This window comes from Drosophila simulans, chromosome X (genome assembly GCF_016746395.2).
Source record: "Drosophila simulans strain w501 chromosome X, Prin_Dsim_3.1, whole genome shotgun sequence".
NCBI classification, from domain to species: Eukaryota; Metazoa; Arthropoda; class Insecta; order Diptera; family Drosophilidae; genus Drosophila; species Drosophila simulans.
This window is the reverse complement of record NC_052525.2, coordinates 3,284,943-3,308,843: the sequence shown is the minus strand read 5'-3', so window position 1 is coordinate 3,308,843 and position 23,901 is coordinate 3,284,943. Positions and strand designations below refer to the sequence as shown.

The window sequence follows — 23,901 nt, the reverse complement described above, 5'->3', positions numbered from 1 at the left end:
TTCTGACTGCCATACATAACTCTTTTTTTTTTAATTTATTCCAGATTGAAATCTTGTTGGTCCGTTCAAGAGTATCCCTTGGGTCGTTTATTTATGTTGACCCTTTGCCTAAATTCATTTGTTGTCTGCGCTGTCGCAGCTTCTTCCCCGGTTCGTGTTCTTTCTCTTTTTTATCGGAATTATGAGTTTGAACAAGCTGAAAAGGGGGTTGTGGGTGCTCGGTAGTTATCTAAACTTGTACAATTTGTTTGGCTCCACCCACCGCACTTGGCGCATTTACGCTTGGCAGTGATCTGCCTTAAGTGCCTTCAAGTGGATTAAAAACATGGCAAATACACGGTCGTGTTTTTCCATCTCTATTTGGCTGTGTGCGTGCATGTGTGTGTGTGTGCGGACTAAATGGAAATGTTTTTCACTTGTTTACCGTTCGGGGAAAGTGCGTACCCTCTTCACTCGCTGTATTCCCCAGCGAAGAAAAAAAAAGAGAAAAACAGCATTCAAATGCTGCAAAGGACTGAACTCTGTTACATCATGCATACGCCCCGTATGCCACTGGGTGACCCAGAACAGAACAGGATGGAGTCCAACTTCTGGCTAATGTGTGTGGCCTGCATTTGCAGTTGTGCACCGAGTTCTTCATTAAAAGCCATTACGAACCGATATCGTATGGCAGGTAATCCATGTGTCCTCGCAAAACGATTAGTATGAAACTATTTCAACTGGTTCATCTGCGTGCTTAATGATTCATGATTGCACACCGTTTACCAACACTAAACGCGATGCAAATTACAGAAATTAATGCTGCCGCAGATGTACGAATACCCATTGTTTCGAAACCCATGTATTCTTAAATTTAATTCTTTAACCCATGGCCAAAGGATCCACTTTCTTTCGCCCGCTCTGAACCCTTTGTTGCCAGAGGACGAAAGCTAATTAAAGCGAGGCCCTGGCTTCATGAAAGAAAAACACAGGCAAAGGCCCAACATGTTGAAATGATGAACTTTACGCACAGCTGCAAGTCCAAACAAAATTATTTTTGGCAATGTTTGCCAAATGGGAAAACTGAAAATAAATGGTATGAAGTTGGTGGTACACTTATACAAATTTTATTGTGTAAGGGTACTTGCTAATACATAAGCTAATATTTTTATGGACAATATAGCATCTGTAGTTTTATAATGTCTTAAGAATTTAATTTTTGCATGTATTTTGAGCAAAATGAAAATTTAGGTAGGCCCAACATACCTTTCGGCGTCACTTTTGCAAAGGGATTCGTTTGACCCCAGGCATTTTCCACATTAATTGGCAAACTTTGTCGAAACGGGGCTACGCAATTATTATTGAATTGCTTTCCTTTTAACGGCTTTGCCCTTGATTTTCTTTTGTTTTCCCTCCAACTGTCTATCCAGCTTTCCCAACTTCATCTTCATTTTCATTTGCCGCACTCCACTCACTGGCGTTAACCAAGTGTGATTACATTTTGCTTCTAAGCGTTTTCTCGGCCAAACTAGAGGACCAAAAACCACCGCACTTAGCCGTGGAATCCAATCAGTTTTTCTTGTTGACAAATGGCTTATGGCACGTGCCTATACCACGCCCCCTCCCCCCTTCACGGGGAAAATGCCAACGCCACTGACAAAGAGCATTTGCTACTTTTCACAAAGTTTCAAATACAATTTTTTCAAACAGCAAGGACACATCGCGAAAACTTTCCGCAGGCCATAATGGCAGTGAAAAATGAACCAGAGCCGAGGTAAAGGAAAAGGAAAAGCGGCAGGTGAAAATATTATGAAATATATGAATTTGTATACAAATTAAGTTGATAAAGTTGGCTTAATCTGAGAGCACAAGGTCCGCCGGCGGAAAAGCGCTGCGACTTTGTCTATGCAATTTCTCAGCGAATAAATAAATAAGAAAACTGTCAGGTGCCGCTTCAGTTTACCGTGGGATCACCGCTGAAAAAAAAAGAAAGGGAGCCGGCAAGAAGAACCGAGAAAAGTTTAAAATAAATCCAGCCGAGTGACCCGCACGCAGCAATGGAAATTTGTCACCAAAAAAATTCTTCAAAATACAAAAACCAAGTCGAAAATAAAAACAAAGCGTTGAAAGAACAAAAAAATGTCGCGACATCGTCTAGTCAAATTGCAAGTGATTTGACTCAGGCTCCAGCAGAGAGCAAAGACTTTCGGTGTTGGAAATGGGGTGGAAAATGGGTGGCTGGAACCAACGGTGTTCGGTAACACTGACGGCGGGCCATTGACACATGACAATGGAAAATTTGCACGTTCAAAGTTCAAACAAACAAGTCAATTGGCTGGAAAGCTGATGAAAAATAGCGCCATTCCGCTGGCAAAGTTGTCAACGCATGTGAATTGCGTCATAAGTAAGGGTTGAACTCAAGGCTTATCCCTCGCAACGTAACTTTCTTTTGGAAAGTATTTTTCCTTTTTGTTAGACTATTTTGCAGTTAAGTCAATATTAATATGGGCAAACTCGCCGTCCGAGCAAAAATTTAAATTCATACTGCCACCGAGCAATGGCCAACTAATCTAGCACTTTAACTGATTTTACTCCAGCCATTCCTTTTTTTTCGGCATTAGCATTTTCATTGGGTGCGGGAAAAACCCAGAGAATTGCCTGAAACACGCTCCGCACGATGCATATTTTCATAAATTTATTTAAGTGCTGGCAATTTTCCGTGGGTCTTGGGAAAATGTAATGCACTCTGAACAATAAATTTGTCGCAGCTAAGCTAAGTTGCGTGCATTTTGTTCAAAATCCCAGCCGACGGAAAATGTGGAAGGCTTTGGTCATGGAAAAGCTGCAGCTGAAAACTGTTGCCGACTTTTTGGCGAAAGTCCTAATAAAAATGCAAAAGGCAGTCGTCAAATGCACTTGTAAGAAGAAGAAAGCAGTAGGAAAGCGCCTGGTTAAATTAAAATAAATTAGCATTCCCCCCGTTTAGCGTATTAAACTTCACTTCCCCCAGCCAAGTGTTTTCCCATTGTTTGCTCTTGTGTAAATTGGAAAATTAAGTTGGCATTAGTTCTTGGCTCGTAAAACAATGGCGAAAAGTGACAGGCACAAAAACGGAAGATAAAACTGAACTACAGGAAAATGCAATTAAGGCAAGTCACAAGCTTCTCAGGGAAATGGAGAAAAACAGTCAGCTGGGAAATGACCACAAACACCTGCGGTGGCCTGAATTCAGGGGAAAAAAAAGGAAGGGACAGTTTCAGAGCCTGATAAGTGCAAAACTGAAAGGGGAACTGCACAGAAAATTATGAAAAATATCATGAAATAACTTTATTATTTTAGCTAACCGAATAATAATCATTAGTTGATCGCATGACATCCATTTTCTCACAGCGTTTAACACTTTGCTCTCGGCTTTTCCTGTCACGCGGCTCACTTGCGGCGGCCCATTTTGGCCAGAAGGAAAAACATTTTCTCCGTAAAAGCTGCACTTAAGCTGATGCTGCCTGCATACTATTTTAATTAGCAGCCGTCGCTCCGGCTGCAAAAAACAAAAACAGAAACAAAAAACCAAAGGCAAAACTGCCGGGGAAGTTGATGAAGATGGTGATGACGATGGAAAGTGTCGTCTGCCTGCCAGCTGTCTGTTCCGCCCACTCTCGACCCCCTGGTTTTCCACCATTTTTAGGATGTTGGCGGGAAAAGCAGCTGCTGGGCTAAAAGTTCAGCTGGACAAGTAACGCACAACACAAAGGATGGATGGTGGGACACTGAGGAAAATCGCATATGTTCGTAATAATACTTCTGAATTCAAGTTATTTAGAAATATTCATTATTTTCAGTTTACAAAATGCTTTCATATTCTTTGTACATTGTTTTACTATCAGTGATTTCCATCGGGTTTTTTACAGTGTAGAGAGAGGGTAGAAAGGCAAACCGCTCGACGCGTGACTCTCGCTTAAAAGCGTTCCACGTTTTCTTTTTGCACCACTTTCCCTTCAGTTTGCTTGCTTTTTGCATGTCACTTAAGCAGGTTGACTCTGGCAAACCACACAGCCACCCAACCTCCCAGCCACCCAACCACCTGAAACCACCAACCTCCCAGCCACCCGAATCCACCCCTTGCCACCCACCTGCGTGTTCTGTGACCAAAAAACATTGCCCGTTAGCGTTAGCGGGCGTGGATATTATCGTTAATTAAATTTATGACGCAGCTTCGGGAAACGCGCCAAAAAAAATAGAGCGGAACTACAGTGTTCTGGTCAACACTTTTGAGTATAAAACAAGAGCGAAACCGAAAGTCAAGTGTCACGACTATCAGATACCACCGCACACACCCGACGGTGTCCCAAGTGTTTTAATGAATACATGATAAAACTTTTTTTTTCACTGCATATGAAACTTTTTTAATAATATTCAGCTAAAGAGCAAATTAAATTTATCAGATAGTTAAAATGGACTGTGGTGTTCCTTAGTTAATGGCGAATTTTTTTGGAAATTTCATAATGGCGAAAAGCAATTTGAACTATTCACTACCAACCGCGTTGCTAGTGTGTGCGTAATGAATTTTGTTTGGTAATTAATTTTCGACTTGTGAAAAATGACATTAGGGAAAATCAAAAACAAAAGGCTAGGGAAATTCATCACGGAACGGTTGATGCGCAGATGTAATCGCATTTTTACTTAGTATCCCAGCATTATGCCATTATTATGATTATCGTTATTACGGAAAAGGGTCTGGAAAAGTTTTTGCTAATGGCAAAAAACCGAAATACTTTCACTTCAATATTTTACAACTAATTAGGGATAATTACCAGCCATTACCCAAAGGGATTAAGCCCGACTCCTTGGCATGGCGACAAGTTGAAAGTTCGTTTATTTACACCGCGCCTGCGGTTTTTCGTCCCCATTTCGGCCACCTTAGTTAACGTGGCCGTTATCTTTTGGCCTGCGCCGTCTAATGAACACGAAACGCAGTCATTAGCCTGATATACTTTGAGCTCTGTGTCACTTGATATACCGCTGACTCATTGGCAATGTCGGCTATTCGAAATCATCTTCACATGATCACCCAGCGACTTTTGAGACCCTTTGTGTATTTCCGTTCTCGAACTTGAACTTGAAAATTTATACCAAATTACTGTCTTATTCATTTCGTTTTCTCTTTTTGGCTGGTATGCATATTGATATTTATTATTTTCTTATATTAATGTGAAATCCTATTAGAAATTAGAACACTTTAATATGGTTTCCTTTAACAGGCTGAGAAGCTCCGAAGTATGTAAGTGCAAACAGTTGATAAGAAACAGAGTTGCTTGGGAATAAAAAAGTGTGACAGCAAAAGGTAGCCCATAAAAAGTTGAGCTCAAGCCGCTTAAAATTTTGCTGGTTTCTTCGTTTTTATGGGTTTTTCGAATTGAATTGAATGTCTTTAAAAGCAAATCGCTCGAAATGTGTATCATTGCTGTTGAAATATTTTAAATGGCTCAGTTTTCATTTCCAAACTAAGACTTAAGGTCTTAATGCAATCTGAATATTTACATTAACACTTGAAACACTTGATATCCAAAAAATATATACGAATTTCGTATCGAAATGTAGAAGGCAACAAAAATCAAATAGCGAGAGCAAATTGCAACAGGCAACAGGGAATGAAATAAAAATTATTTAATTTTCTTATTAAACAACAAAAATGCCCTCTGTGTGTAGGCTCAGCTGGAATTTTTGGGCGCGAAGGTGGGTGGTTGGAAAGAAGGGGTGTTGCCCGGCCAACGCAACTGGAAAAAAGCAAATTCAATTAAGACCTTACCTGCCACGCCCACACACGTACGCAGTCCCACGCCCAAAAACACACTCACTTACACAAACACGCACAGGAGCAACAGACAGGCACAGTGAAAAAAGCAACGCGCTCAACGTTGCGTATGAGTGATGCGATCCGATGTTAAAACAGTTACCAGGGGGCGTGGTGCAGTGGAGCGGGCGTAACCCGCCTTTGAAGCTGCCTGTGTGTTGGTCCATGACAGAATGTGTGCGAAATTAAAAATCATATTAAAGGCCGTATTAAATTAAGGCGATGCGTCTCAGCCTAATCCGCAATTAAAAAATTGCTCAATATTCTAATTGGGTCACAGCATGAAAGCAAACATAATGGAAGTTTATTTTCGATCTTTAAGCAGATTCGGATGTGGCCAGTTGCCCTCGAGTTTTCCGCATTTCTACCTGTGGCTGCCGCATTTCTACCCAGCACCGGAGCGCCCACTCGCCCCGCATTTTCCGCCCTTTCCATTTTTCCATCCATTTCCACCATCTTCAGTAGCGCCATCGACGGCGGCGTCTCGTGCACTTAATTTAATGACCAAAGTTCGCCGCACAGGGCGTTGCCAGTTGCCCGTCGCCAGTTGCCAGTTGCCATTTGCCAAGAGAATGTCCTGGCGGAGCTGCTTGGTCGTGGGCTGCTTTACATAAGCAGCGCCATGTTTATTTACATTTGTGCAAATTGTTATTTAATTAAATTTTAATACGCTTCATTAAAACTTCTGTCTACGCGGGCACTTCGCTTTTTTTTCGCATTTCCCTTGCTTGGCGTTCCTTGCCATTTTTTCTCCTCACGGATTTAGTCATTTTATTATGCAATGATAATCAGAAATCAATTTATTGAGCACACGCACACACACCAGCACACAGAGTCGCCAAGCAGGAATGGTCAGCCAACGCGAATCAAGTCAATAAAATTCAATTTGCTGCTCATCAGCCGAGGGAGTTTAGAAAGGGAGATGTGGGCCCTAATGCAGGACATTGGGGACGAGAGGGTCCTGCGGGAAAGTCGTTTGTGCGTTTAAGTAAATACAAGCACATTAGGCTACATCAACAGCCAAGAAAATGCTGGACACCCAGACTGGCCCTTCTCCAGCCCTCCGCTCCATCTCCGCAATGTATGGGTGAAAGCTACTTAGGCTGCCAGCAAATAGTCTAGAGTGCTAAGTAACCATTTAGGACCTCAAGATACTCTGCTGCGCCACTGACATGGGCTGAGGAATAATAAAAACACAAGTTGCACAAATACTCGTAGTGTTATGTTGGCTATAGGCCTTCTTTTGAGAATTAAAATTACATGTTCATAGGGGTTGATGTTTCAACCAGTAACCAATATACCCAAATTCATCAACTAAATCTCAAACCAAATGAACTGCCAAGTGGCTTTTTAGAGGCCAAAAAAGGAAAATAACTAAATTGGGCAACTTAAGCTGAACGAACCGAAACAAATGGCTTTATTAATTCCTTAAATGTTTCTGAAAAATCTGTCCGTTTTCTTTGCTCTCTCTTTGCCGTCATTCTGCCCTCTTTTTGTTTCTTTGTGTGGTAGATTTGGCGAAAATGTCAAATTAAGTTTGATAATTTGCTAAGCGGCTTTTTCTGCAGCTTAGCTGAAACGGAGAAGGGATTGAAGAAGAAGGAGGGGTGGGAAAAGCTGGAAAACCTTCCCTTAAAAGTGCCCAAAATGATTCGGATTGGAAACGAAAAGCGGGCAAATAGCAATATTTCATTCAGTCCCGCTTCATTTTTCGGTTTTTTGTTGTCTTCATTGGGCTCTATTCGCAGTTCATCCAACCAATTAAAAATTTCGCCAAACCAAAGTTGCAAATCGAATCGCAAATGGAGGAAATTCCCATAGTCATTTCACAAAATGATCGAATTGGGAGAGCAGCAAAAATGCAGAAATATACCTGGCAGATAACCGGTGGCGTATGCGTGATATGGCCCGATTGGAGACTATATCACGTATACGTCATGGTTACTTATGCACTGTGCCAACATGTGTAAATATCATAAGCTTTTAATTATTGTTCAAAAATGCCTTCGTCTATATTAAGCTAATAAAGTATTTAAGATGTCGCATAAGCTCTGCCAGACACACCACCATCTCATTACCGACGGGACAAAACTGGCTCTCTCCTGCTGCCTGGAGATTAACATTCCCCTGGATTAGTTATGTTCTGTTATGGGATATGTTTGTGCTACTCCATAACTCGCATTACGATGCTGATTGGTAATCGCAGCCATCGCATTCCAAAGGACCAACTGCCCACCTATTCGAATGGGTGTGTGGGTGTTGGTTTGTGCATTGCTCATACGCCACGTGGCCGCATGTGAAAACGTTGAATAAAATATGGCCCGAATTGATGGAGACGGTGGATGCCATAAATATTTCATTTTCATTGGAATTGCCTTTTCACAATTCGTTAAATCTGGACAATAATACCCGTCTTAGTCCCTTTCTCTGTTTCTGGTTTTAATGCTTTATTAATGCGCAGTGATGTGAAAGTTCTTCAGAGCGGAGGCGACGACTCGAGGCAATGAACAGGATGCCTGGGTCAACGGTTAAGTCGCCTTAAAACACTAAGGACGAGAGTGGACTAGGCGAGTGGGGAATAAACTGGAACCACCAAGTCGAGAAGGTTTCAACAGTCAACGGGGTGGGAAGTAAATCGAAATTGTTCACCCTTCCATTGATTTTTATATTCAGGGCTCTAATTAGATAACATTGATATTGTTAAATATTTGTTGTCTGCGAAAAAAAACAATATTAATTTGAATTTAAAAAGCATATAAGCTCTTGAGTTAAGCAAACACTGAAATAGATCTGTCGATTGCAGCATATTTGTACAAGCAATCTCAGCCAGGATTCTGCCATCAATCTGAAAGGCCTTCCTCCATCAATATAGGCGCATCCCGGAGGGAAAGCGAGGTGTTACATTAGCAGCAGAGCTCAAAGCAACCTCGAATCTGTGTTGAAAAAAAAAACAAAATCCAGGCCCCTTTGGGCCCCATTTTGAAGCCCTTTAAGCCCCCATTTGGTGCCGTACACCTAGTCCTGCAATCTCAGTTCTGGAACCCTTTTTGCGGTTATTGTGGCTGCCGTCAGGACGACGCCATCCAGCAGCTGCCACGCCCTCCCCCACCCACACTGAGCAAGGGGGGCTGCAAAGCATATTATATCGGCATATTAATAAACATAATCCAGAAATCATATATATGACGACCCGCCGCCAGACGATGATGGGCCATGATGAAGAAGGAGGCAGCCCATCCGACAACCGAGCCGCCCGAAAACAGCCTCCGTGGTAACATTTTTCATATACTTTATGCATATTAAATTCATTTAAAGATTTGAAACTTTTGCTCGTTTCGCGGGCAAAGTAAATAACAAAAGTAAAGCTCGCACAAAGCGAAATAAAAAACGGACCTGGGAGCAAGGAGCAAAGACGAAAATGTCTGTAAATGAGTAATAAATGCGGCTGCCAAGTACTCCAATAAGGAAAAAATGTAAGTCGGGGGCCATGTTCCTGAGAAAGACCTCACCATGAAATTTGTTTAGGTTCCTAGGACGAAGTCTGGTGGAGCGGGAAAATAAGGAAAACAAAACAAAAAGAGCAGGCAGCAGCGCTTTTCCTTTTTTTTTTGTTTTTTCTTCAACGCCAGCTGTTTGTTTTTTAAAGTATTTTCTCAATCACCGGTCGAATCGCAACTGGCCACGCCCCTTGCCACACCTACCGCCTCCATTATGGTATGCTAATTGAATGCATAAATAAATTTGTTGCCTCAATTTTTGGGCAGTGAAAATGGGGCGAGCTTATATTTACATAGTGCCAACATCTGATTTTGCACTTTTTACGGTCACTATTGTGAGCGTAATTATGGAAATTGATTTTCCATCCTTTCGGGTCTTGAAACTGTGCTCTTCTTCTTATTGCTTTATCAAATCGAGAGTGCTGTAGTTGCTTTTGTTTTAGTTGAATGCGATAGTAGGGTAGAGTATATTCTTAACTTTGTTTTGCTCAATTTTGCTGCCAATATGCGTGCTAAGAACGTGGAAAATGTTAAAAATAAATGAAATAAATGATATATAGCCATATAAATGGGACCAGCTGCAATGCAATGGCCTCACCTTCACGCCTCGCCCGCATTTCTGTCAGCCATCAGTCAAAGTCAAAGCCAAAGGCGATATAGAATATCCTGGACAAGGATACACGGCCTACAGGAATACGACGATTTATGCTTAGCATTTGGCATGACGAGCCTCTACCACGTTTCCTCCGACACCTGGCGATGTTTGCTTTGTGTTCGGTAGGTACGTGTTTCTTGCTTTTTTGTTTTTGTCGTTCTGTAGGCGAAATAAATAAAATAAAATAAAATAGAACAATAGAAGGGGCACATGCTAAGTTTCTGGGGAAAATGCAGAAGATGAGTTCAGCCGGCAAACGGCAAACCACTTTCAAAGCAATAAAGCGAACAATTTTTACGATTAATGGTGAAATAAAATATCGCTTTGGCCCGAAAAAACCAGCTCGGCGTAACCCACCTCTGGCCACACTTTGCACACCACCAAATCAAGTCCAGACACTGAGAGAAAAAAAGCTATCTAATAGCTGGAACACCTGCAACAATATAGCAGTGGTATATTTTGGGGTTACTCACAAATGTGTGAGAGGTAATGAAATTTGCTTCGATTTGGCTTGGAACCTGATATCTTAAGGATTATTTCTGCAAGTGTCCTTGGTGCTGCGTGTGGAAATTTGATAGGTGGTATAAAAACAAGCCGAAAAGCGAAACCCGAGACCGAGGCAAACGAAATCGCAACATTTTGAAAAGCAGAAACCGAAGGAGAATCAAATAAATGGGAGGTGGTGGTAAAATACAGGGCACAGGAGCTTTCGGTGAAGCGAAGATTCGGGCCTGGCTGCAGTGGCTCATAAAAATGCCAAATAAAATGGGGAATTAATCAACTGTGCCGCGACCTGACCTCAGAAATCCTCTCCTTTGCCCTTCGGACTTGCGCGACTTACGGGTTCCTGACCCTGACCTCATCCGTTCTGATGGCTTTATATTCGCCGAGATTTGTGGACAATGTTGTTGAACCCCTGCCAGCTTGTATACCCGACTGAAATTGATATCAGATTATTATGGGGTGAAAGGGTTGCAGAAAGTGATAATTATAAATAGCACAACAATGTTAACCTTGAACTGAAGGAAGCGTTGCATTTAATTTTGGAATTGGCCCAATTAAGATGCTTTCATCTTATCCTAGTAAGCAATATCCTAAAATATATGAATATATATTGCTTCCTTTTATTGATCTATTTTTTGTGCTACATAGAAGTACATTTATCTTAAAGATATTAAACACCGCACCACAATGTAGCGGCATTTTACACGAAATAATTTATGTATTTTGCTTACGGTAATGGAGGCGATACAAAAAACCTGCCAGGATTTGTGTCAGAAGAGCGCACTTGACACTCCTGAGAAAAGCCGTGAAAAACCGAAAAAAAAACATACACAAATATGTATACTTTTGCTTACTGCAGCATTTCGGTTCGCATCTATTTTTCGGCATGGATAATTTATGATCCATATTTCTTTTGGCTGTGCGCTCGCCATCAAAACAGAAGCACAGCTTCAATAAAAATTCATAAATTATTTGTTGATGCGTATTGAATTAAGCATTTGCCACGCCCATCAAATTTACACATGTCACAAGGAAACACACACACACACATTAGGAGCACGCCCAGTTCTTCTTACATTTGTAGCAAGCATAACATAAATAAGAAAAAAGCTGGCAACTTTTCTGTGATTTTAAATTTATGCATAGAAGGTGGCGTGTGGGAAAAACTTTTGCCGCTGTCAATATAATTGAAAAAATTTTCCCAGCCACGCCCACTCACACACACGCGCGTACACACACAATGTCAATTGCAGGACGTATGCCTATTTGATATTTATCGTGACTTGTTTACATTTTGATATTGTTTTACCAACATATCCGCTGGCCAAAGGAACAGGACATTCCTCTTGCCTTTGCATATTTTTCGCCTCTGTTCTTGGCTTCACTGAGTGGCAGCATTTTAATATGTGGAATACATTTGCTGTCAATGTGTGGGTGCCAAGAATACGATGGTATGTATGTGTGGGAAAGGGAGAAAATAGAGTGACGGAGAGGAGAGTAGATAGCGTTAAAAGGAAATGCAAAGCAGAAAAGCCACGGATAATCTTCCATTTGCCGGAAAAGTGAGTATTCCACTCGGTGGCTCTTCTGATTTCTGTTCACAAGAAATCGTATTAGTATAGGTGATTTCGATGTCTTAAATTATCTCATTTTCAAATTAGCCCTATTGTCACTTTGTAGAAAGTGAAAGGGAAAAGCATTACATTTTAACCCTTATTGCCAACATGTCGTATGAGTGATATTAAAGAGTTTTGGTCCCTTCAATCATTCACTATCCTCAGCACCTGAGTTCGACATTTTCGTCGTCTGTTTCCAACACTTATCCCTGGCTCCTTACTGTTTTTGTGTTCTTTTCCAATTCTGGGCGGCCGTCGAAAAGGGAAAACGAAGTTAAATATTTTAAGTTCATAAGCCGCACACAAATCCCTCGCAAAATTAATTAAAACAAAAAAAGAAGCAGCACAATGGCCCCGAAATAAAGTTGGAAAACATTAGAAATGTTTGTTGGCGCTGTTATCATGTGATTGACTTGACGAAGGACAACAAGGACGACGAGCTAAATGGCAGAAGCGACGGCTTATGCCTCGCATTAATTAACTTAATACACGACAAAATAAAAATGAGTATCCGAAAAAACAACAAAACGGGGGTGTGGAATAAATATGCGCATTAAACAAGACCGAATTATGTTTCGAATCAGGGAAAATCGGGCACAAAATGAACACATTTACATGGGGACCAACACGAGGGTGCGTTTGATAAAACAAAAAAAGCAAAAGGCATTTATGACAAATATTTAATCAAGCCAAATCCTTTGAACAAGCTGAAATTTGTCAACCCAAGCCAAGCTAAACGAAATGACCGAGGGACGCTGAAGTCTTAAACATTTGCACCCATTTATTAGAACTATCAGAAGTTTGCAGCTCTCTTCCTTTCTCAAATCCCAAATAGTTGTAAATCTGGCAAATCGAATTCGAAAGAAAGGAAATAGTTGAGGAACAAAATTCTTGGATTGCCTTACCGATGGCAAGATGCCCTTACAAGCTTAGAAAATGTATTTTTCCATACGCACTTATAACTTATAACTTATAACTTATTGGTACTTGATCAAATCCTTTGAAGATTTCGAAACAATTTGTAGGTCGTCGTCAGTCTCCCAAAACCAAATGACCAAATGATTGATGTCCACTTTTGGGGCCCACAAGCCTGAATAGAAAATCAATCCGCTCATCGAACCTTGGCCACCCGAAGTTAACCGGAGATCAGGGGTCACATGGCAGGGTATCGGGTAACCCTTTACACTGTGGCTAAAGGATGCGGGAAATCTGCATATATAAAGGGATATTTAAGCACAGACAGACGCACACTCACGCACATTGACAGCGCCGTAATTTATTGCTTCGTTTAATTTTTGACATTCGATGGGAATGGAAAGCGGGGCGCACAACAGTGCGTATGCTTGATGCGGCCAAAAATTCGGCCCCTGACTTCAACAACTGTTGCCGCCTTTTGGGCGTTGGCCACATAAATTTGTGTTCTCCCCCCTTAACGCGTCTTCTCTGCCCCCATTTTCTCGAATTGCCCCAAAGGCCAGCAGTAAGCTGTAAACTGTTTAAACTTTTGCTTTTTATATGCCAAAGAACTTTGCAGTGCCAAAAAAGTGGTGCGAATGAAACCGGCATAAAAATAAGCACAAATGAAAGGCGCTACCAAGTTTTGACAACTTTATGAAAATTGCATCAAACATATATGGCCGGGTGGGAAAAGAAAGAAAGTGTCACTTAAATCCGGAACGGGTTCATTAGGGCTTATGGCCCGGCAGAATGGCAAACACAAATACATATACATTTGTACAGGCATAGTATATAGAGGCGGTCTGATTCAATTTAAATGTGAACACAAGAATAATGCAAAATAGGGGAAGGCCATAAATGTTTGCCTGCCTGCGTAGGTGTCTATATCCATACATCATGGCCCCGACCATATATTTCTCCATATCCGGGCTATGTACGTGTCTATGTACTAGCTTATCTCTTACTTAGGCTTAGAATGGGGTCTACAAAATGTAGGGCGAATGAGGCGGGGAAAGGACAGGCTGGGGGTGCGAAAAGGGGCATATTAAGTAGGGAAGAGGTGAGAAAATGTCCTCCCTAGGGTGGCAAACTGTCCTTTGTACGTGAGCTTACTGGTAGTGGAAAGGCAATCAGATTCTAAATCGAAAACTGCGTTGGGAACCCCAATTCTTTGCCTTATAAGTGCGTATTAATAAAACAAAAGAATCTACGTTCATAACTTCGCAAATTAGCTAAAGATATTGCCCAAAAGGGTAATTAGTGAATATTTTATTTATTAATAATGATAATTAGTGCAACAAAGCAGAACATGCCCTACTATTTGGCAGCTCACTCCATCCTTTTGGCTGACAAATTCGCCAAATCGAGACTAGTTAGATTTATGGCACTGGAGAATCCAATCGAGACGCTGCCCATTTGTCTTTTCATCAAATGGTATCAATCTAGTGCCGCCGGCTGGCTATCGATAGACCGTGATTAATCGATAGCATTGAATCCTTGCCAGGAGGCGTGAGTGCGAGGGCGTGGCAACTTGTTAGCCTCTGCAATTTCATTTCCCATTGTGCAAGGACTCTGGCGACAAGGACGACTGCTATTTGTCACAAATCGACAGCGACAGTGACTGGCTATCTCTTTCCTTCCGATTTTTTTTTCTTAAAGACAGATATCAGTCAAATGCCGAGGCCACATTGACACGTATAATACATTAGCATCGGTTATTGTCTTAGCGGCGTTATGCACTGCAAAAACGGGTATTTAAAAGGAAAGGAAGGTATCGAAAACGTCGAATTATGCATATCGGTGATATCGGAATAGCTTCGATTAAAGATTTCACGATATCTTATGATGGAATTATATGAATATTTAAGAAACAATAGGTCCACTAAACGGCAAACACAAAACGCCCATGAGACTCATATTTTCGCTGAGTGTGTCCTCAAATATCAAGTATCGAGCAATCAGCCTTGGATGAGTGGGATTTTTGGGGGGGCAGCAGAGATAAAGCTCGTTTACCGTTACCGTTTTTCGGTATCTTCATCTAGTTATTTTTGGGGGAAGGACTAACATTTAGCCAGCACGTTTATCGCCTCAACGCGTCTCAATATCGCAGCCTTTGCCACATTTGATTTGTTTCGCATGGGTGGGAAATCCGCGTGGGTGACGATGTATATATGTATGTATGTATGCTATGTGTATGTATATGTATATGCATATGTACGTGCGCCTGGCTGACTTCCAGTGGGCCGCAGACCATACAGAATATATCTGTTTGCCTATAGGTAACTGGGCAAACAAACCGGCAACAAAGGATTGCGTACCAATCTATTTACATGCCTCGCTCCATAAGCCTTTTGCAACAAAGGAGCCTAAAAACAGCCGCACGAGGAAATTCCTGGCGAATCCTTGAGGTTTTTGTGTCCACTCAATGACAGCGGCAGAAAAGCGTGGCAGTGCTAGAAAAAATCTATTTAAATGTTTAGCCGCCAGGCCACGACTCGATTCAAAGAAAATTTTACCGTTCCAACAGAACAAAAAAAAGTTCGAGAGCGCTTAGATCAAAGTTTAATCGACCCCAGCAAATCCCGGAAAAAAGGAGAAAAAAACTAAGTGAAAGGAAATTGAATGAATTGGAGTGTGCGACGGGATAACAAGTGATAGAATTCGCCTCAATTGAGTTCATTTATTTGATGGACAAGTTGGGATGTTGTTAAATTGCAAAGGTCTATAGCGTTTAGAAGGGGATTTCAGTTTCAGGATGAACACATTTTTAATTGACTTTGGTAACTTTTTTTTTAGATTCATCAACAATTTATTTACTATTTGGGTAATTCCTCTATACTTTTAGTAAATTATATTGATAATTAACACACTTTTTTCTTTGAAGCCTATCACCCTTTTTAATGATTTAGTCATCTTCACTATTCTGATAATGTAACGTAAGGTTTAGAAAGTTTCCTTACGAAAACTAGCTGCTTGACAGATTGAAATCGGCTTTGAGTATTGAATGCTATTCATCGACTGCCACTTTGAATATTTTCCATTGAAGGAAGAAGAAATCTCCAGAGTAGAATCCTTTTCAGCGAGTCCATCAAAGGACTCAAAGCAGCAGCGAGAGGAATGGAGAAATGTCAGCTGTCTGTTATCTGTTTTCATTTGCTCGACTGTCCGGTTCTGAAGGTAAAACTCGAAATTTGCTTCAATTAATTCAAACCAGAATAAACGAGCGAAAATGGAGGGGGGCGTGGCCATGGGCGGGAAGTCAAAGAAGGCGAAAGTGAAAGTGAAAGTCCTCGTCGTCCATGTCGTTGATGTCCTGCGATGACGCTTCACTTACAACAGCGTAAGCAAATATTTAATTTGTGCGAATGACCACATCCGTTGTCGTTGGTCGCCCCTTGATGCACTTAGAATAAATTTGATGTAAGTGATAAAAAAAAATGTGTCAAATTAAAAGGATAAATTCTTGATTTAATCAAAAACCGACTGCCTTCCAGCTTATTTAACGCTCATATATGACTTAAACTTTTTTTATAAGTGTAATACATTCATGATACTTATCTTATTCAATTTCGCTCAGTGTCTATGTTTACCGTTACGTCCTAAGTGGTCAACACATGCGGGTCAAAAGGTCTGACCCCCCAAAATGAATGAAATGGCCGCCTGGCATGACAAAAAACCGGCACGCAAAACCCTCCAAATGAATGAATGCGAGGAAACTCGGAGCCCGGAAAATCGGTGGGAAAATTATTGGGCGGCGTTGGGGGAGGAGTGGAAAGTTAGGAACATTCACATGCCACATTAACTTCAACCGCTGCCCAGTTTTTCGGGGACTTTTTCGTTTCGTTTTCCTTTCTTTACCTTTGCCCCACTAATGATTTCATTAATAAAATCAAATTAATCTTCTCTATGGGCGGAACTACTTAGTATTTAAGCAGGAGTTATGCTTGTCGAGGGGGGCGGGGGCGTGGCTTCGCGGGTTTTTCCGCAAAGCAATTTCGCTGGGGTTTGGATAAAAACAGGAACGCTGCTTGGTTTTGCCATTGGATTTAAATATTAGGTATATATCATCTTATTACAATTAAAAAATATTTTATTTCGAATGAAGTTAAAGTTGCGTATTTTTAGAGTGTTTACAAATGTTGCAATATTTCAGAGTTTTTTCTCCTTTGCGGAAGAGAAAAATGTTGCCGAAATAGCAAGGTTCTTGGTTGTTAGACACGCCCACAATTACGTTGGCCCAGCACCGCCCACGCATACATCTACAAACATACACGACACATGCATTGTTGACTTCATAATTTAATGCCAGAGCCACGCCCACCAGCCCAAGAGGAGTAGGGGGGGCGGCTGCTGCTTAACCCGCTGGCATATTTTCACATTTCTTTTGTTCAGCCCTTGGCCCCGCATTCCCTGAATTTCCCCCAGTTCTCCCTTGCTCCCCTCTTGTTGTTGCTCAAGCAACCAGCAATCCTTTGTGACATTTGACTCGTCGCACGCACACACCCACACACACACACACACCTACATCCACACACCCACACACCCACACCGACAAGGACATGTTTGACAGTGACTACTGTAACATGCACACTGCATACTTTCGGGCGTAAAAGTTTTATTACTTGGGTGGCGAACAAAAATTATAATTTTCGGCATTTTCGCCTAAAGTTGTAAAACTTTTTAGTCGCAAAATGAAGTGCGGAGACGAAAGGCGCAAGCCGACGTCAACATACATTGATCATAAATTTTGAACATGCCAGCAAAAGGACCAACACGTCGATATTAAAATTTGAGTCGTGGCTAATCATGTGCGAGGAGTTCGCACTTGCCAAAATTAAACTTCAAATTAGCAGCTTAAAAATAGTAGTAGGTAGTTTTTGTCGGCACTTTAAAGGACGCATAAACATAAAATAATAGCCGCAGGTTGGTTATATTCGGTGCATCCTCAAGATTGCATCCTTTCAGAGCCTTCAATGAATATGCCAAAGCTATGATTATTCGTTGGGAAAATGATGGCAAGGCAGCAGCTCACATTATAATTTTATTTCAATGAAAATATTTGTGAAAATGAAAAGGCGCTGCTGGTGCTTCTAATAGCAAATTCCCTCACTTGAGCCGGGATTAGGTTTCACTCCGCAAAGTTAAGTGAGTGGGAAAACAAAGTTTAATGGAATACCGGATTGAGGCTTAAAAGTGACAAACAATTGGTTACAATTTTCCCTTCGCAAAATGAAATTGAAATTTATTTGTTGGCGTAGGGCATTTGGCCTAAATTGAGTGCACACATTATATAACAGGCTTTAGTTGCTGTTTTCAAATATATGATAATCCCAAGAAATTTGAAAAGAAAAAACCTTTGATACACAAATACTTGTGGCCCTAACTTTAAATTCTAAAAGCCTCAGGAGTTTCTTGTTTTCCATTGTGTAACTTCTATTTTTGTTGCTTTGATATCATTTCTTAATTCACTGCAATGAAAAAAATCGATTCGTTGATCCATGAAAATAAACCTTTAAGGAAAGAAATCAAACTTTAGGGATCATCAAAAAGTTCTACAAAAGTGTATCCAACAATTTTATAGTTTTGGTAGACCAGTAACAACTTTCAAAACCATTTCAGTTAAGTACCATTTTTTTTGTTTTTTTTTTTTTATTGATTGTTAAGATTGCAACATTGCAGATGCATAGATTTGCGGAGAGGAACACATCCTTGAACTTGCCACTAAAATGAACAGGCGCCGAAAAGCCGCAGAGTTCATTAAGTACCCAAGTGGCTAACTACAACATCATGGACTTCCTGCTGTCCCCCGGAATTCCTCGATTCCCCGTCATCATCCTTAAATTTTGTCCTCGTCCTTTCGGGTTAGCAGTCCAGTTGTGAGTCCTGGTTGTCTCCGGCTCTGCAGTATCCAGTGTCCAGTGTCCAGTATCCCAGTTCTCCCCAGTTTCCCATGTTCCCCAGCTCAACAGATCTCTCAATGGACACTGGCCGCAGAAAATTCTTAGAATTCCGGAAATGAATGTGCGCAATTTCGCATTGGGCAAACAGAACAGACAGAAGCAACTACATTTTCGGGTCCCCAGTGCCGGGAAATTCATGGCCACGGTTGGATGGAAAGTGAGTGGTAAGTGGGAAATGGCAACTGAGTGGCACCTAGGATTGTGTTCCGACTAGAATGAATTGCAGCTAATTGGAATGTGTTGGAATTAAAATGAATTGGACTCGTATTGAGTTTGAATTTGATTGCAGCAGCATACCATAGATAATTTTCAATATTTTAAGATATTTTGCTTGGATTGTTCAATGTATAAACATGTGTTTTGTAGAGGGTATAACATTGGGTAATTAATACAATTTATTTTCTTCTTTTTTTCAATTTGCAGCTTCACCGAAATTACGTAACAAATTATTTCGAATAATGCAAATAAGCAGCCAAATTTGCATTGTAAATATGCAGTAAAGCAACAAACAACTTTCCCTTTCATCCAGCGGGCATACTTTTGTGTACATGGCCTTAATTATGGCATGTGTGAGACGATTGCCGAGGCAAAACAGTTTGTAATTTATTAATCAATTATTTACCAGTGCGAAGGCACTTCGGAATCCCACTCGATTAGCATGCAGCAGCAATCGCCGACAGCCACAGAGCCAAAAGCACCAAAAGCACCACAATCGCCAGGAACAGCAAAGGCGGAGATGTGTGGAGTGGATATGGACTTCAAAGTGACTCCGGCACCCCCTCGATTCCATTTACTTTCTGGGAAAACGCGAAACGCCGCCTGCTTTCATCTTGATAACCCAGATGAGCAGCCGGGATGACGCCCGATGATGTGCCAGCGACAACGCGAGCTTAACTTAATTAGCTAATTGTGAGGAAGGCGTTCTTGAAAAGTGCCTCTGTTCCTTTTGACATTTCATATTTTGCGACAGGATCTGGGCCCAAGCCCAAGGACCTGCTCAACTATTTCCGGGAAAAACCACTGGTATTTCCAGGGGCTGCCAAATGGCATAGCCTCAAACTATTTAGCTGAAATTACCTTTGTCAAGTTGATTGCGGATACTATGTTAACAAATAATACGCTTTATGAACTAAGACTTTATAGTACATGAATTTCAAGTAAGCCATATTAAAAATATACACATTTTTATGAGAAACATTTCCCTTCTATAACTGGAGTATGGAAAATGTTGTACGTTTCGTCGTATTTTGCGTAATTTCCCAAAGTAAATAACATTTTCCAAAACCAATCAATTGAATTTGTTTTAATGAATTTTCCACGAAAACGGCCTGTTTTCGCACGCTCTTAACTTCTGAAGTGGCAACTAATCCCGTCAATAAAAACGTTTTTTGGGTTTGACAAACATTTGCATTTAAAACAAATTAAGATGTGCGTTACTTTTTTCGATTATCATTTTTGCTTGGCAGGCAGTTCACAAATCATTTGTGTTTACATGCTCTCGTCCTCGTTTTTCGCCTTGTTTTCCGCCTTTTTTTTTGTCCTTACGCTTAAGTGATGTCAATCAATTAAATTTACACACCAGGAAAAAGGAAAACAAATATAAAAGCGAGAACAGAGGCTGTGTGGAAAGCCACTGGCTGCGCTTTTATACATTTTTCATGATACTCGCGTGTGTCCCTGTGTGTCGTTTTTCCTGCCCTCCGATTTTTCCTCTGCGGAAAAGCTTCAGCAAAATTTGTAAACGTGTTTATCTTGTTTCGCCCCTGTCTTTTTGCCCTCCGTGTGTGTGTGTGTGTAAAGTAAGCTTATGAGTGGTAAGATGGGCGGTAAAGTGTGTGGAAAAGTGGGCGGGGCAGCTGGATAAGCTGGGCGGAGAAAGAGAACTGAGGACCCCAGACAGCACAATAACATTTGCATTTGGCTGAGGTGTAATTCCTAAGCTTTATGGCAAACATTATTATTACTGCCGGAATTGCTGCATTTCATTTAGTCAACTTTTAAGAGCAAATGAAACCAGCTAAATGTTTATGGCTCAACTGATTAGTCCGGAAAACAACTGTGGATTTTCCGGGCCTCTTACAGTGGCTACTGCCAATGGAAATTGGAACAAAATATATAAATTATATTCTATATATTTAATGCATTCCACCTTATACATTTAAGATGAAAAATTGCGGCATATGATTGAAACAATTTGACAGTCGCACATTACTTTGTAAAAATACATATTCATATTATTTTAGTAATAATTTCCGTTGGGAACGTGTTCGTACATCTTTTCACTGCTTTGGAATTCAGTGTGATTCCTAATTACCCAGAAGTTGCACGCCATTCAACCCTTTACGTACCAATTTGCCAATGTCCTCGGTGGAGAATGAAAATGTGTCTTTTTCTATCTAGGAAAATTGCACCTCAAAGGGCACAGAATTTCGAAATATTTTCCCGCACAGAGGGGCCATTTGCGAGTCCCTCTCCGAAAAGGGGAAAGATATGAGTCCGACTTTATGAACCCGGCGTCGGGCTCTTCGGGTTTATATGCGCTTTCTGGAGTAGCGTGGCATGAGGGGCTCTCGAGGAGGGGCAAAAAAGTGGTCAAAGCCTTCGAGTCAAGTGCTTATCAGTTGTTGGTGGGGTGAGGGAAGGGGAGGGTGGATCGGGGTGGGTCGGAAAAGGGCAAGGGCTTCAAAACAACTTGACTGACTGCACTTTATGGTTCATTTTGCATGCCTCAGATGAGCCGAGGCCTGGACCCCGGAACCTAGACAAAACAAAAAAAAACAAAAAAAAAACAAAAAATGGAATGGAGCAAAAATCCAAAGGCTTCAGTTACATATAACGCATGCCACCGCTTTTCCTTAGCTTTTCACCAACCCCCCACATCACCACCCACCCACCCACCGCCTTGTGACTATGCGTTTTAGGTATTTTTACTGCTGCGTTCCCATTTGCTAGACAGAGAATTTTGAGTTGCTTTTTCATTTTTAATGCCACATCTTGGTCGCTTGGACAATGTTTGCCAGGAGATGGGGGCGGGGCTAAGGATGCTGAGGGGGCTCGGCGGGACTTTAGGACTTGTGTGCCTTGTCCTTGCCTGCAGCGTTAAATTCTTGTTAAAATATTATGAACAACTTTTTGCACCATTCTTTTTATGCTTTAAAAGGAATCCGGCCAAAGAAATCTCGCCCGCCAGGCCTCTCGGATTTTTCCGAATTTTTTATTTTTTTTTGGTTGCCAAGGTTGGTCAAGTGGCAAAATACTTAATGATACCACATCAATGTTCTTTTGTAACTTTTATCAATTTGTAAAATAAATGCAATAATTTTGCCTGCTTCTCGAACGGAATTAAATCTATATGTTTACGAACGTTTGGTAAATATTTAGAGGATCTTACACCATACGCCAGATATTTTTTTAAACATTCTCGCTTTTCCCTTTAAAGCGTTTTCCAGTGCAATTAAGCAAATTTCTTTAGGGGAGACAGTTGAAGTGCGCAATTATTTCAGTTGATTTCACCTGAATTGACGCGACTGCCGTTTGCTTTGAGCCAGGTCCTTAACCAAACACTTAATGGCGACCGCCCGCCCATGCATTCTGTACCCGCTGCTCAAGGACCTCGATTGCACCCCACCCACGCCACGATTCACGGCCATGTCGCACCTAATTAGGCCAATTAAATTTAGCTGCAAATTACACACGTTAAATGTGTAAATTGGGCGGCCAACTGAAATTGAAATTAAATGCATGTCGCATGTGGCGCATCGCATCGCATCGCGTGCTAATGCCAGATATCTGGATACCTGGATTTTGATTTGGATTTGGATTTGGTTTCGGTTTAAACGGATGCACTGACCGCGCCCTCAGCCAAGGGATACTTAATTCGCTGGCAAAGTGGCGAGTGCAATGGTGTCACGAGAACAATTGGATTAATTCCCGCGGGTTCGTCAGCAATGAAAGTGAAATTCTATGCACATGACCTTTTTTAACCCCATTTGTACACTTGATTAAGATTTAATAACCGTATTAAAGCTTAAACTGGGAATCGATTAAAATCTGCCACGCCAATCTGACCTGTACCCCTGTGATTTTTCCCTTTTTCTTTTTTTTTTTTTTTGAGAATCATTTTGGGTTTCATTAATCAAATGACTAGTAAATTTAAACTGTCGCCGGATGTAGAGGTTCATTAAAGGGAAAGGTGCAAAAATCCCAAGCCTCTTTTGGAGAAAAGTCTCACTTTCGAAGTTGGTTTTAATTCAATTACCGGCTTCTTGACTCAATTTCCGCCGCCAGTAGCAACTCACCTGATTTGATTCCTCGAATTCGCTGGACAGTGGTTGTAAACTCAAAAAAAAAAAACAAAAACAAATGGAAAGGTCGAAAAACTTGGGCACAAAAAATACGGCACGGTTTTTGCATTCACTTAAAAACTTGTTGAAGTAATTTGTTTCCCTCTGCTTGTTTATATTTCAGGCAAACATTCTTGTTTATTTCATAGAGCACATAAAAAAAATCAAGAAAAATGTGAATTGTTCAGATATTTCTTAAAAATGTACAATACAATTTGGAAATTGGATTTTGCCGTTTTGAAATGCTATCCTTAGCCCGATTCCGTAGTGTTCTTTCTAGTCCGCCACACAACCGTCGGTCAGGACATTCGCCAGCGAACTACGCGCCATCCAAATCGAAACAGTCGCAAGTGGGCGCAAAACCAAAACACAGGACGAAGTCTCAGCCGAAGGACCCGAAGGATGTGACTCGAGTTGAGCGTTTTCGAGCGTGGCCGCCTACGAAAAACACTCAGCATATTTTTGAACTTTTATTTTATTATTTCATGAAATACTACAGTACTCAGCATCACAAACAAGAGAGTTGGGATCTTATTATA

At 41.1% G+C, this 23,901-nt stretch overlaps 1 protein-coding gene across 3 annotated transcripts in view; it reads right to left on the bottom strand.

Moving 5' to 3' along the window:
* Positions 1–23,715, bottom strand: part of LOC6725030 (allatostatin-A receptor) — a 68,637-nt gene extending 44,922 nt beyond the window's left edge. For all 3 annotated transcript variants that reach the window (XM_016173354.3, XM_039297961.2, XM_039297960.2), the window contains exon 1: positions 23,318–23,715. The gene's annotated coding sequence lies outside the window, so the exon portion shown is untranslated. The remainder of the gene's footprint in view (positions 1–23,317) is intronic.
* Between the last annotated feature and the right edge of the window lie 186 nt (positions 23,716–23,901).